The sequence below is a fragment of the Salvelinus namaycush genome, chromosome 18 (genome assembly GCF_016432855.1).
Source record: "Salvelinus namaycush isolate Seneca chromosome 18, SaNama_1.0, whole genome shotgun sequence".
Taxonomy (NCBI): domain Eukaryota; kingdom Metazoa; phylum Chordata; class Actinopteri; order Salmoniformes; family Salmonidae; genus Salvelinus; species Salvelinus namaycush.
The window spans coordinates 5,513,399-5,529,656 of record NC_052324.1 but is presented as its reverse complement, the minus strand read 5'-3'; the positions used below and the strand labels follow the sequence as shown (position 1 = coordinate 5,529,656).

Genomic DNA, 16,258 nt, shown 5'->3' with positions numbered 1-16,258 from the left:
CTCTGTCTGGGTGTAAGTGAGCTGATTAGCACGTTTTGACAGTGTGGGTAGATTTAGACAGATGAGGAACCTTTGAAAATGGTTATAGAAGCATTCATCTCTATGCAGATCAATTTGCCTTGCTCTATAGGTCAGCAGCCCCCACTACTCAAACACACACACACACACACACACACACACACACACACACACACACACACACACACACACACACACACACATACATCAACAGGCGCTGCAGAATTGTGCACAGGGCCGCCACAATCTTGCGGGCTAAGCCGTTAGCCCTGACAACAAAACAATCCTCCAGCGCCCTTTCCCATAAAAACCATGGCTGCCGTTAACCGTTAGAGCGGTGAAGGAGAAATGTGGCCGGTGGGGGGCTACTACGGAAGAGTGTCTCAGCTCCTTCGGACCTGTGAGTGGGAGTGGGAATTTTCCACTGATCCCCAGTGCCTGACAGAAAAACACAGAGCCCCTACTAAACCTGTCTCTCCATGGGGCTAAATACCCCGGGCACACTGATTTTATTGCTAAGTGGAGCCCCTGAACCTAAAAGGTTTGGGATGGAAAATTCCATTCTGTCTTTTTCAGATACTGTACTGTACGTTGAGACCCAGGTAGGTAGGTATGTGTAGGGGATGTGTGTGTCCTGTTGGGCTGTTCAGTCTTTATGGTCAAGTCCTGGTCGAAGGCTTGGTAGGTTGTGTGCCCGTCATAGCTGAAGGTCTACTTGATTGTGTCCATGGTCTGGGCTTCTTTCTTTTGGGGGGGTAGGTAACTGTACGCATGTTCTGTTCAATTCATTGTACTTGCAAACCCATATAAACAAAGTCAAAATGTTCATGTCTCAAGCAACCAAAAGAAGGCTAAGTCCTGGGTTTCCCACTGGTAAATTGCTGAGCAGAATTGTTTTCCTAAGGTGTGAAAACAGAAGAAAGACAGGTCAATGGGACATCCATCTTCCCATAACTAGCAGTCCCCTGAGTTTGACCGAGAGTTTCTTTGACACTGTGTGGTGACACAGTTGAAGGGTTCATCGAGAAGTTTACACTCAGCACCACAGTTCTGTTTAGCCAGCTTTATGGAGCAACATTTGATTTGATTTGAAATGGGATTGAAACTCCTAAATCAGGTCAAGCGGTTGCTCCACTGTGTACATTTCCGTCACATACACATACATATACATACATACACTATATATATATATAAACATTTGTGGACACCCCTTCAAATGAGTGGATTCAGCTATTTCAGCCACACCCGTTGCTGACAGGTGTATAAAATCAAGCAAACAGCCATGCAATCTCCATAGACAAACATTGGCAGTAGAATGGCTTTGTGTAAGTGGTGTGGTGGTGTAAAGCTCGCCTCCATTGGACTCTGGAGCAATGGGAACGCGTTCTCTGGAGTTATGAATCACGCTTCACTATCTGGCAGACGAATCTGACCGACGAATCTGGGTTTAGCGGATGCCAGGAAAACGCTACCTGCCCTAATATACATAGTGCCAACTGTAAAGTTTGGTGGATGAGGAATAATGGTCTGGGGCTGTTTTTCATGGTTCAGGCTAGGCCCCTTAGTTCCAGGGAAGGGAAATCTTAACGCTACAGCATACAATGACATTCTAAACAATTCTATGTTTCCAACTTTGTGGCAACAGTTTGGGGAAGGCCCTTTCCTGTTTCAGCATGACAATGCCTCCGTGCACAAAGCGAGTTCCCTACAGAAATGGTTTGTCAAGATCGGTGTGGGAGAACTTGACTGGCATGCACAGAGCTCTGACCTCAAACCCATCGAACATCTTTGGGATGAATTGGAACGCCGACTGCGAACCAGGCCTAATCGCTCAACATCATTGCCCGACCTCACTAATTTGTTTCACACTTTTTTGGTTACTACAGTACGTGACTCCATATTTGTTATTTCATAGTTTTGATTTCTTCACTATTATTCTACAATGTAGAAAATGGTAAAAAATAAAGAAAAACCCTTGAATGAGTAGGTGTGTCCAAACGTTTGGCTGGTACTGTACCTACATGTATACGTACATACTGTACATATCCTATGCGGCTGGCAGATGGCGAGGCTCAGGGGCCAGGGTTGAGGGTTCATCCTCTTTACGGGGTCTCTGAGGTGCCAGCTGATGCTCCAGACTGTAGTATCAGGCCGAGCCAGAGGAGTATCTCCCTGTGTAATTACTCACTGACACGACCCTCTGCGCCAGGGAAATTAAAGGTGCCTCCATGATTGATTCTCACTTCTCCAGCATTCCTCCACCTTTTTATTCTCCCGCCCCCTTACCCTCTCTCTTTCAACATCTCACCCCCCCTTTCTCATTTTCTCACCCCCTCCCCTCTTTCATTGTCACCCCCCTCTACGATGTGTGCAGTCTGTTCTGGAGGCCGATTTGCATGACTCTCATTTAGAGTTGTGAGTCTGGGAGTAAGTCTAGATAATGCCTCTCCTGCTGAGGCGCAAGTACTTTTTGACCTAAAGTCTCTCGCTCCCTTTTTCGCTCTCTCCCTCTTTCTCTCTCTGTCTGCTTTGTGGTCATTCTGCTTTGTGGTCATTCTGATGACTACCTCGGAGATGACATCTGACGGTGTTCTATCGGTCAAACATGAGAGGGTTTAGCTGGAGCATGTCAATCCTCTTTTGTGGGGGATTGTTGAACCCACGGCCTCCAATTCAGCGAGGCCAATTTTTCGAATCCGAAATCTCATTTCCCGACACAATGGCATTGGGATGGAGGAGAGAACAAGGCTATCTCTGAGGATGACATCATTCTCATCAGTAACCATCAGCTTTCTCCTGCTGCCGCTATCAGTCCGATATCTGCACAGCAGTCATTTTTCGCAACACACTTTACAGAAAGGAAAAAAGATAAGATAAGCTAGAACAGCATGAACTGTGTTCTGTAGTAAAGCGCCAAGAAAAACGCTTGCATAGTAAAAAAGAGAATGGAGCCATGAAGCATTAATGCCCGTAACCAACTGATCTGGTGGAATATATTAGATTGGTTGATTTAATATTCAGTGTTCAAGGATGAACAGTTTATTGTCCCAGGCTGCGCACCGTAGCAAAGGAGGCATATTAAGTAATATGGTGGGGTCGCATTGACCCATGTGTTCCTTTTGGTCATATATCAGGTCTGGTCACTCTTTCACTCTGGTTGGCTCAGGCAGGGGGTCAACCGGGGTGCACCAACCAACTAACCTGGGGGACGTGGGGAGGCTGTTCATTAGGGTGCAGAGAGAGGACAGTCAGTGGTGTGGACATCAGACCCCCCCCCTGAGGGTGAGGAGTGATCTGTCTACTCAGCCACCTCCAGGGAGAGAGAGGTGACCTGGCCTGTCTCTATGATTCACTGGTGCTCTGTCCGCCCGGGTGGTGGCAGACACGCAACGCCACACTCTGACAAGCCCTCCCCGCAGCAAGACAACAGAAGATTGTGTGGAGTGGAAATGTACCCGGTGCTGCAGCTCACCTGGCCGCGTGTGTGTCAACCACGTTAGGGCTCTTCATACGAGCGGCAATAACGCACATTTGCCCTGGGCAATCAGAGAGGGGCCGCCATAAAGGACTTTAAGAAGTAAGGGCAGCGCTGGAGCTTTGTGTGTGTGTGTGTGTGTGTGTGTGTGTGTCATCCTGTCAGTATGTGTGTGAGCTACGGGCATGCAACCACACTGGAGGCTGAAGAAATTCGACTTGGCCCCTAAGACCCTCACAAACCTCTACAGATGCACCATTGAGAGCATCCTGTCAGGCTGTATCACAGCCTGGTACGGCAATTGCACCGTCCGCAACTGCAGGGCTCACCAGAGGATGGTGCGGTCAGCCCAATGCATCACCAGTGGCACACTGCCTGCCCTCCAGGAAATCTACAGTACCAGGTGTCACAGGAAGACAAAGAAGATCATCAAGGACCTCAGCCACCCGAGCCATGGCCTGCTCACCCCGTTACCATCTGCATCCAAGCTGGGACCGAGAGATAGCCTGCTACCACCCAGTACTCTACCCTTAGAGACTGCTGCCCTATGTAAATAGTAATTGAACAGTGGTCACTTTAATAATGTTTACATACTGTTTTACCCACTTTATATGTATACTGTATTCTAGTCATGGCTCATCCTATATTACTACTGCTGTACAAACTTTTTCTATTCAAATAGTCCATACTGTCTTTACGCACAATTTGATATATACATGAAAACTATGAAATAACACATATGGAATCATGTAGTAACCAAGAAAGTGTTAAACAAATCAAAATATATTTGAGATTCTTCAAAGTAGTTACCCTTTGCTTTGATGACAGCTTTGCACACTCTTTAAAAAAAATGTGGGGTTACTACATGATTCCATATGTGTTATTTCATAGTTTTGATGTCTTCACCATTATTCTACAATGTAGAAAATATTAAAAATAAAGAAAAACCCTTGAATGAGTGGGTGTGTAAACCTTTGACTGGTACTGTATAGACAATGCATTCAGAAAGTATTCATACGCCTTGCCTTTTTCCACATTTTGTTATGTTACATCCTTATTCTGAAATGGATTAAATAAAATAAAAAAATTATCTTCACACAGTACCCCATAATGACAAAGCGAAAACAGGTTTTTAGAAATGTTTGCAAATGTATTAAACGTAAAGAACAGAAATACCTTATTTATATAAGTATTCATAACATTTACAATGAGACTCGAAATTGAGCTCAAGTGCATTCTGTTTCCTTTGATTGTCCTTGAGATGTTTCTACAACTTGATTGGAGTCCACCTGTGCTAAATTAAATTGATTTGGAAAAGCGAACACCTGTCTATTTAAGGTCCCACAGTTGACAGTGCATGTCAGAGCAAAAACCAAGCCATGAGGTTGAAGGAATTGTCCGTAGAGCTCAGATTGTGTCGAGGCACAGATCTGGGGAAGAGTACCGAAAAATGTCTGCAGCATTGAAGGTCCCCAAGAACACAGTGGCCTCCATCATTCTTAAATGGAAGAAGTTTAGAACCACCAAGACTCTTCCTAGAGCTGGCCGCCAGGCCAAACTGAGCAATCGGGGAAGAAGGGCCTTAGTCAGGGAGGTGAGCAAGAACCCAATGGTCACTCTGACAGAGCTCCAGAGTTCCTTTGTGGGGATGGGAGAACCTTCCAGAAGACCAACCATCTTTGAAGCACTCCACCAATCAGGTCTTTATGGTAGAGGGGCCAGACGAAAGCCACTCCTCAGTAAAAGGCACATGACAGCCCGCTTGGAGTTTGCCAAAAGGACTACAGCCCTCTTGGAGTTTACTTAAAGGACTATCAGACCATGAGAAATAAGATTCTCTGGTCTGATGAAACCAAGATTGAACTTTTTGTTTTGAATGCCAAGCGTCACTTCTGGAGGAAACGTGGCACCATCCCCTCGGTGAAGCATGTGGGTGGCAGCATCATGCTGTGGGGATGTTTTTCAGAAGCAGACTAGTTAGGATCACGGGAAAGATGAACGGAGCAAAGTGCAGAGAGATCCTTAATGAAAACCTGCTCCAGAGAACCCAGGACCTTAGAGTACTGGGGCTATGGTTCACCTTCCAACAGGACAACGACCCTAAGCAGACAGCCAAGACAATGCAGGAGTGGCTTCAGGACAAGTCTCTGAATGTCCTTGACTTGAACCCGATCAAACATCTCTGGAGACTCCTGAAAATAGCTGTGCAGCGACGCTCCCCATCCACCCTGACAGAGCTTGAGAGGATCTGCAGAGAAGAATGGGAGAAACTCCACATATACAGGGCTGCCACGCTTGTAGCGTCATACCCAACAAAACTCGAGGCTGTGATCGCTGCCTAAGGTGCTTCTACAAAGTACTGAGTAAAGGGTCTGAATACTCATTTAAATGTGATATTTCAGTTGAATTTTTTTAATACATTTGCTAAATAGAAATAAAGTTATTATGGGGTATTGTGTGTAGATTGATGGGGGGGACTATTTTTTTCCATTTTAGAATAAGGCTGTAATGTAACAAAATGTGGAAAACGTCAAGGGGTCTGAATGCTTTGCGAATGCACTGTATCAATATTTATAATCCTGTCTTTGACATTGCTCGTTTTGATATTTCTTAATTCCTTAATTTTTCTGTTGTAACGGTCGTCGTATGAAGAAAGTGTGGACCAAAGCGCAGCGTGGGAAGTGTTCATGATATTTATTAAAAACTGAACACTGAGACAAAATAACAAAATATAACAACACGAAACAGTTCTGTCTGGTGAAGACACAAAAACAAAACAACTACCCACAAAGCGTCGGTGGGGAAAAGCTACCTAAGTATGGTTCTCAATCAGAGACAACGATAGACAGCTGCCTCTGATTGAGAACCACACCCGGCCAAACACAAAGAAATGCAAAACATAGAAAATTAACATAGAATGCCCACCCCAATCACACCCTGACCAAACCAAAATAGAGACATAAAAAGCTCTCTACGGTCAGGGCGTGACAGTACCCCCCCCCCCCCCAAAGGTGCGGACTCCGGCCGCAAAACCTAAACCTATAGGGGAGGGTCTGGGTGGGCATTTCACCGCGGTGGCGGCTCTGGTGCGGGACATAGCGGGGACCCTCGCAGCCGACCCCGGACTGGGGACCCTTGTTGTGGGGGCCGGATTGGGCACCCCTGTAGCGGGCTCCGGACTGGGGACCCTTGTTGGAGGGCGTCTCTGGAAGCTCCGGACCGAAGGGCGCCTCTGGAAGCTCCGGACCGAAGGGCGCCTCTGGAAGCTCCGGACCGAAGGGCGCCTCTGGAAGCTCCGGACCGAAGGGCGCCTCTGGAAGCTCCGGACCGAAGGGCGCCTCTGGAAGCTCCGGACCGAAGGGCGCCTCTGGAAGCTCCGGACCGAAGGGCGCCTCTGGAAGCTCCGGACCGGAGGGCGCCTCTGGAGAGTCCGGACCGAAGGGTGACGCTGGAGGCGCCGGACTGGAGGGCGTCGCTGGAGGCTCCGGACTGGAGACCGTCTCTGGAGGCTCCGGGCTGGAGGCCGTCTCTGGAGGCTCCGGGCTGGAGGCCGTCTCTGGAGGCTCCGGGCTGGAGGCCGTCTCTGGAGGCTCCGGGCTGGAGGCCGTCTCTGGAGGCTCCGGGCCGGAGGCCGTCGCTGGAGGCTCCGGACTGGAGGGCGTCGCTGGAGGGTCCGGACTGGAGGGCGTCGCTGGAAGCTCCTGACTGGAGGGCGACACTGGAGGCTCCGGACTGAAGGGCGTCGCTGGAGGGTCCGGACTGGAGGAAGACTCTGGAGGGAGGAGACACAGAGACAGCCTGGTGCGTGGGGCTGCCACAGGGCCCACCAGGCTGGGGAGACCTACAGGAGGCTTGGTGCGTAGAGGAGGCACCGGATGAACCGGGCTGTGGGGGAGCACTGGAGCTCTGGTGCGCAGCCTTGGCACAACTCCTCCAGGCTGAATGCCCACTTTAGCCCGGCCCCTCCAGAGTACAGAAATGCAAAACATAGAAAATGAACATATAATGCCCACCCAAATCACACCCTGACCAAACCAAAATAGAGACATAAAAAGCTCTCTACGGTCAGGGCGTGACATCTGTATTGTGTATAGTGTTTTTTGCTAGGTGTTACTGCACTGTTGGAGCTAACACAAGCATTTCGCTGCACCTGTGATAACATCTTCAAATCTGTGTACGCGACCAATAAACTTTGATTTGATACACACACACTGATGCACATGCAGAAACGTATTTGTCCAAACCAAAGCCTACTTCATGAGCAACCGTTCAAATGTGTCTAAACACAAACATACAATCAACCAAAATGTGACGTCCAACTCATAAGTCACCCACCGACACAAACACACTTCCTCCCGAACATTCACGTCAGCGTTTTTCCAGTAACATCACTTTGTTTTGTATTTCCTTCTAACCTCTCACAACCGCTGGCAGTTTGTCATCAAATTCATATGATTCTCTCGTGTCTTAAATAGCTGTTTTGTCTTACACCTGAAAAAAAAACAACACCTCAGAGAGAGGTCTCTATCTTGGCTTATATGTGCATGTTTATCCAGACAGTTGAGCGGTTAGGGCAACTAGATGTATCTTAGCTTACATAACTCCTCTCTGTGGTGAATCGACAACTCACAGTTTCTCATTTATCCCCCCGAGGCTAGCATATCAGCCCTGTTGCGTTCTGGTCCGGCTCAGAGCATGTGAAACGTACAACCTTTCTCTCCCTGTTAACGAAATTAAAATTCTTATCGGTCCCAAACTAATGGGGTTTGTATGTAGAAGTGTTCTTACTGGATTTCTTCTCGCTAGTTGCATTAGTAGAGACACGCGTTACATAATCGGATATGCATCGAAGTTCACCTTCTGACCCACAGAATCAAACGTGTCTTTTTTTAACCTGATGTTATCATAACTGACGTAACAGATAATAACTATGGTGGATTGTGTTCCTCAGCAGTGATATGTGGTGCGTTATGTATGTATGGGACAGGCCTATTTCCATAGTCCCTTGCTGACAGGTCGGGGACATCCCTATTGTGTGAGTGGGGATGGTGGGCCCATCGTGGGTCTTCGGGAGTGTTATATATGTGGCATTGTAAGCATGTTCTTTATCTCAGGGCTTGACAACCTGGCCCCTGTGTGTGTGTTTTTGGTTTTGCTATCCTTGTGGGTACCAGAAGTCCTCACAAGGATAGTAAAACAAGGAAAATTCAGACAAGTGGGGAAATTTCGCCAGTCCCCACTAGGAAGAAAGTGTATTTTAGGTTCAGGGTTATTGTTAGGATTTGGGCTTTGGCGTTCCGGTTTGGGGTTGGGGAAAATAGGATTTTGAATCGGAATCAATTGTTTGATCCCCACAAGAATAGTAAAACAAACATTTCTGTCTTCCACTGTGACTTTCTGGAAGTGTCTTGCTCTCGGTTCACACACACTCTGATGTTTATCCCAACGGTCAGGAGGTGTTTAGGTGACCCTAGTTGTGAGTAATACAGGATATCCTGTCGTTCTGGGACGGGGTCCAGCAGTTTGCACTCCGCTCCGCTCGCCTCTGTTGCCCGGAGGGACTCGGAGAGAAAGAAAAAAATGGGGGAGCTCAGAACTAAGGGATTTGAGATATCATCACTCTCCGCACTCAGGGAGGAAAAGGTAGTTGCTTAACCGCAGGGCCTGACCCTGTTTACTTTGTCGGAACAACTGAAAGAAAACACGGTGCTCATAGCAGTGACACATAGGGTCTGCTTCTCGTTAGGCAGGTCACGGTAAATCAACAAGGCGTGTGACGTGTGGCTGACGTCAGAAAGCCTCCTCACAAGGCCTGTGTTATTGTCAGAGGCCAGTCTGGAGGGTGTGGGGTGTGAGAAAGTCGGGAGAGGAAGAGATGCTGGCACTCACTCCACTCCACTCCACTCCTCGATTCCCCCCAAAAAGTCCCTTTCTGGTCTGAGTGCCACAGGTTTTCAGTAGGACCTTGACAGATTTTCTCCTTGAAAACAATGCCTGGAAAATGATATTTTATTTGGAGTTGGTCCCACTTGATAGTAGACATGAAATGATGATGGTAGTGTGCTCAGTGCTACTCCATACTATTCAGTGGAGGGAGGCTCTTCACCTTTCTGCTAATCCTAGCCTAATGACGCCATGCCATGGTGTAATGTAACCAAGGCCTCAGCCAGCAGGACACGAGGGGATAGGGTGGAGATGAGGAGGGCCCCTAGAGGGGGTCACATTACGCCCCACCGGAAGGTTACTCTCTCCTCCTCTCTTTATCCATCTCTTTCTCTCATACTCAACATACTCCTTTCCTACCCCCATCAGCAATACCTCTTCTCCATTACATCTCTCTCTCCTCTCTGTCTCTTGAGATGAAGAAACAGGGCAGGGTCTGATTTGTCATTATGAGTGTGTTTCTAACCCCCCCCCCCCCCCCCCCCCGTTTTAGACTATACCCCTTTGCCCCAGCAGATGAGGTCATTCTCAGATATATATATTTTTTTACCAACAAGGGGGGCTTGCCTACTGATTGTGACCCCAAAAACAGAGGCACAGGTGGCCTTGAACTTTCCCCCTCTTTCCAGAAAAAGCTTTGCAAACAGAGGCAGGAGGCCGGCCCAACCTTTCGCCCGCATCTGACTCAGTTCTGCGGCCACGTGGGCTGACTGCACCACCATGAGTGTGAAAAGATGTACATGAAGCCTTTTCCAATTCAATCTCCTGTCTTACTCCTTATTATTTAATTGTAGTAACAACACAAAAAATGTTATCACTCTTCAGCCCCTCCCCCCTCCATCTCTCTCTGGTGTCGTCAGGGGGGTGACTGGGAGGACAGATGGCTCTGGTTGGCTATGCTCTCTCCATCAGTCAGTCTGTGCTGTCTCTGCTGGGCTGAGCAGGGCCATCAGTGCCCTAGAGTTATGGACCCGTCCTGAACCTCTCCTCAGTTCCCAGCCACCCACAGCGCTGAGCACATTAGAAAAGGGAAATGACACCGCTGCTGATAAACTCAGTTTTCATCCTGAGCCAATTGCAGCAACCCTCCCTAGCTCTATATCAGGGGTGTTCAATGTTGGTCCTGGAGGGACAAAAGACTTCTGGGTTTCATCCTCTCTTAATCAGGGACTGATTCAGACCTGGGAAACCAGGTGAGTGCAATTAACAACCAGGTAGAAACAAAAAACAGAAGTGTTTCGGCCCTCCAGGACTGGAATTGAACATCCCTGCTCTATACAAACTGCACAACCCTACCTACCCAAACCTGATAACGCTGTACACTTCTTATCCCTGAGAGACCTCCCCCCCACATCTAATACCCTATTATACATAGAGGAACATCCCGTAGTTTAAACTATGCAACCTTCATAACTAAAGGCCCCCAAAATCTTGAAAGATCATATGCATTCTGAGTTGGGCAACTACAAACAACTTCTCTGTATTGCAAAACATTAGACACACAAGAATAAGAAGTAACAGAGGAAGAGACGAGGTGAAAAGAACATCTCTATCCTTAGTACCCTTCATTCTTGTACAAAACTGTATTCTCCCTGCCTCAAACTATACCTCGGCTGGTCTAGTTCTACTTCCACCATAGGTGCTAGCAGTGGCGTGTATTCATGGATGCCAGGGGAAACCAGGCTTCACTAGAAAATGGACCAAGAAAATAAGAAAAACATATACAAAGTAATGTTTCTTTATGTTTCTTCAATTTCCTTCAATTCGCAAGAGGCGGAATATATCACCAGAGAAAGCATGCAAGCAAACGAAACAATGCCCCTCTGTCTCAGTATGTTTATCCAATCTATCGGATTCTGTCTGGTCAAAAACGGTTTGACAATGTTGTCGCCCATAGCGTTGAATGCAAGGAAAGCCAGCGAGCATTTGGCCTCCCTTGGTCATTTGGCTATTTTTTAATCAGCCTTGAGCTAAACTGAGTGAGCTCAGCTGTGAATGGTCCTGGCGCACCCAAAAAAGTGTCAATGGAAGCCAGTATGGATTTGGCTTCATACCAATCAGAAGCCAAATGTCATCATTGACAGAAAAAAACAAGTTTTAGTTCAACTGTTTACTGGTCTTCCCAATGGGTACCCTTATCTGCTATACATACATTGAATTATTGTACAAGGGCACAGGGCGAGACCCAGATGCAGACACGGGAGGCAGATGATTCGAGTCTTTGATATTTATAATAATCCAAGGGGCAGGCAAGAGAATGGTCGTGGACAGGCAAAAGACCATAACAAAGTCAGAGTCCAGGAGGTATAGGGTGGCAGGCAGGTTCGAGGTCAGGGTAGGCAGTATGGTCAGGCAGGCGGGTTCAGAGTCAAGGCAGGCAAGGTTCAAAACCTGGAGGACTAGCAAAAACAGAGAAAATAAAAAGCAGGCGCACGGAAAAACACACTGGTTGACTTGACATTACAAGACGAACTGGCAACAGACAAACAGGGAACACAGGAATAAGTACCCAGGGACTAATGAGGAAAACAGGTGACACCTGGAGGTGGGTGGAGACAATCACAAAGACAGGTGAAACAGATCAGGTCGTGACACATTGTCTCACATTCAACCACACTCGGCACAGCCAGAAGAGGACTGGCCACCCCTCAGAGCCTGGTTCCTCTAGGTTCCCGCCTTTCTAGGGAGTTTTTCCTAGCCACCTAGCTTCTGCATCTGCATTGCTTGCTGTCTGGGGTTTTAGGCTGGGTTTCTGTATAAGAACTTTGTGACATCTACTCATGTAAAAAGGGCATTATAAAAATATTTGATTGATTAATATACACAGAGTGTACAAAAAATTAGGAACACCTGCTCTTTCCATGACATAGACTGAGCAGGTGAATCCAGGTGAAGCCTTGAGATATTTGTAACCTGCAGTGTATGTGTACCATTCAGAGCGTGGATGGGCAAGACAAAATATTTAAGTGCCTTTGAACTGGGTATGGTAGTAGGTGCCAGGCGCACCAGTTTGTGTGTCAAGAAATGCAACGTCGGTGGGTTTTTCACACTCAACAGTTTCCCGTGTCTTTCAAGAATGGTTCACCACCCAAAGGACATCCAGCCAACTTGACACAACTGTCGGAAGCATTGGCGTCAACATGTGCCAGCATCCCTGTGGAATGCTTTCGACACCTTGTAGAGACATGCCCCAACGAATTGAGGCTGTTCTGAGAGCAAGATGGGGTGCAACTCAATATTAGGAAAGTGTTCCTAATATTTTGTACACTCAGTGTACATTGACATTGTAATCTAAAAAATGACTTCATAATAAGATAATACATCAGTGCATTATCACTTATCTACGTACAACATATTTGGTTGGACAGCAAATAAACTTTAGAGCCATTTCCTCTGTTTGTTTTTATAAGCTGTTTGTGTTTGAGATGAATCAACAGGGCAGGGTCTAATTTGTCATTCTGAGTGTGTTTCCAGCTCTCCCCTGGTTTAGACTATGCCCCTCTGGCCCAGCAGACGAGATCACTCTCTGATTTTTCATTTCACCAACAAGATAGGCTTGTCTGATGATGGTGACCCCAAAAACAGAAGGGCCGTTGCCTTGAACTGTCCCCCCCTTCCAGAAAAAGATCTGCAAACAGAGGCGGGAGGCCCTTTCTCTCACATAGTTCGGCCACGTGGACTGTGATTCTTTGTTTTACCAGCGAGGGAGGTTTGCCCAATGAGGGTGACCCCAAAAACAGAGGTGCCCGGGGCCTTGAACTTTCCCCCTCTTTCCAGAAAAAGCTCTGCAAACAGAAGCAGGAGCTCCCGTCTGACTAACATATAGCCTAAGCTGCGGCTATTTGGAATTACTTGACCACCATGGGTTAGCAGCACTGACTGTGGCTCTTCCCCACAGAACTAACCACATTATAACTACATTATTACAGTGTTCACAGTTTGAATCTGACTGTAAAATGCGCCAAAGGTGAGAGACAGTGTTGAGGTCAAGAGAGTTCAGTACTATAGATGTCTGATGTTATCTGATCACATCGGCCAGAAATCCGTTACAGATTTCCTTTACGGTAATTTCTTTCAACGTTTTTAAGCGTTACGTTGATGTTTAGAGTTTAGACAGCTGGTGGCTTTGCTCAGCTTTTCCCAGCAGCCTTATCTATCGTCAAATTCGTTAGATATAGTTAGACTTGTATAATGATGCTGCTGTTATGTAAACAGTCATGTGGTTTTAGTCTTCTACTTCTGAACAATGTTGTTGGTCTAAGCGTTTATTTATTAATTGTCACCACATTGCCTGATAAACATGAGAGGACCCTTGAACTGTCTGACTGAGTGCTCGCTCTGGTCCACTGCTCTATTTTTGGTGACCAGGTTGTGTTTGCAGCCCTAAATCTGTTTCAGGCTGAACTTTGGAAGGTGAGACAGGGCAAACTCACGGTCAACCTACTGGTTTGGCTTGCTTGATACATTATACAGTGGGGAGAACAAGTATTTGATACATTGCCGATTTTGCAGGTTTTCCTACTTACAAAGCATGTAGAGGTCTGTAATTTTTATCATAGGTACACTTCAACTGTGAGAGACGGAATCTAAAACAAAAATCCAGAAAATCACATTGTATGATTTTTAAGTAATTAATTAGCATTTTATTGCATGACATAAGTATTTGATACATCAGAAAAGCAGAACTTAATATTTGGTACAGAAACCTTTGTTTGCAATTACAGAGATCATACGTTTCCTGTAGTTCTTGACCAGGTTTGCACACACTGCAGCAGGGATTTTGGCCCACTCCTCCATACAGACCTTCTCCATATCCTTCAGGTTTCGGGGCTGTCGCTGGGCAATACGGACTTTCAGCTCCCTCCAAAGATTTTCTATTGGGTTCAGGTCTGGAGACTCCAGGACCTTGAGATGCTTCTTACGGAGCCACTCCTTCGTTGCCCTGCCTGTGTGTTTCGGGTCGTTGTCATGCTGGAAGACCCAGCCACGACCCATCTTCAATGCTCTTACTGAGGGAAGGAGGTTGTTGGCCAATATCTCGCAATACATGGCCCCATCCATCCTCCCCTCAATACGGTGCAGTCGTCCTGTCCCCTTTGCAGAAAAGCATCCCCAAAGAATGATGTTTCCACCTCCATGCTTCATGGTTGGGATGGTGTTCTTGGGGTTGTACTCATCCTTCTTCTTCCTCCAAACACGGCGAGTGGAGTTTAGACCAAAAAGCTCTATTTTTGTCTCATCAGACCACATGACCTTCTCCCATTCCTCCTCTGGATCATCCAGATGGTCATTGGCAAACTTCAGACGGGCCCGGACATGCGCTGGCTTGAGCAGGGGGACCTTGCGTGCGCTGCAGGATTTTAATCCATGACGGCGTAGTGTGTTACTAATGGTTTTCTTTGAGACTGTGGTCCCAGCTCTCTTCAGGTCATTGACCAGGTCCTGCCGTGTAGTTCTGGGCTGATCCCTCACCTTCCGCATGATCATTGATGCCCCACGAGGTGAGATCTTGCATGGAGCCCCAGACCGAGGGTGATTGACCGTCATCTTGAACTTCTTCCATTTTCTAATAATAGCGCCAACAGTTGTTGCCTTCTCACCAAGCTGCTTGCCTATTGTCCTGTAGCCCATCCCAGCCTTGTGCAGGTCTACAATTTTATCCCTGATGTCCTTACACAGCTCTCTGGTCTTGGCCATTGTGGAGAGGTTGGAGTCTGTTTGATTGAGTGTGTGGAGGAACAGGAGGGCTTCTTAAAGAAAAACGAACAGGTCTGTGAGAGCCGGAATTCTTACTGGTTGGTAGGTGATCAAATTCTTATGTCATGCAATAAAATGCTAATTAATTACTTAAAAATCATACAATGTGATTTTCTGGATTTTTGTTTTAGATTCCGTCTCTCACTGTTGAAGTGTACCTATGATAAAAATGACAGACCTCTACATGCTTTGTAAGTAGGAAAACCTGCAAAATCGGCAGTGTATCAAATACTTGTTCTCCCCACTGTATATACAAAAGTATCTGGACACCCCTTCAAATGAGTGGATTTGTCTATTTAGGCCACACCCATTGCTGACACATGTATAAAATCGAACACACAGCCATGCAATCTCCATAGACAAACATTGGCAGTAGAATGGCCTTCTTGAAGACCTCAGTGACCTTTAACGTAGCACCGTCATATAGGATGCCACCTTTCCAACAAGTAACTTCGTCAAATGTCTGCCCTGCTACAGTAGAGCTGCTCCGGTCAACTGTAAGTGCTGTTATTGTGAAGTGGAGACGTCTAGGAGCAACATGATCTTCATGAAATGGGTTTCCATGGCCGAACAGCCACACACACACCACCATGCGCTTGTGTTGGCTGGAGTGGTGTAAAGCTCGTCGCCATTGGACTCTGGAGCAGTGGAAACGCATTCTCTGGAGTGATGAATCATGCTTCACCATCTGGCAGTCCAATGGACGAAACTGGGTTTGGCAGATGCCAGAAGAACACTACCAGCCCGAATGCATAGTGTCAACTGTGAAGTTTGGTGGAGGAGGAATAATGGTTTGGGGCTGTTTTTCATGGTTTGGGCTAGGCCCCTTAGTTCCAGTGAAGGGAAATGTTAACTCTACATCAAACAATGACATTCTAGATGATTCTGTGCTTCCCACTTTGTGGCAACAGTTTGGGGAAGGCCCTTTCCTGTTTCAGCATAACAATGCCCCCTGTGCACAAAGCGAGGTCCATACAGAAATGGTTTGTCAAGATTGGTGTGTTAGAACTTGACTGGCCTGCACAGAGCCCTGACATCAAACCAATCGAACACCTTTGGGATGAA

At 46.9% G+C, this 16,258-nt stretch overlaps 1 protein-coding gene across 1 annotated transcript in view; it reads left to right on the top strand.

Moving 5' to 3' along the window:
• Window positions 1-16,258, top strand: part of adgrv1 (adhesion G protein-coupled receptor V1) — a 171,100-nt gene that overhangs the window by 82,090 nt on the left and 72,752 nt on the right. The window lies entirely within an intron of this gene.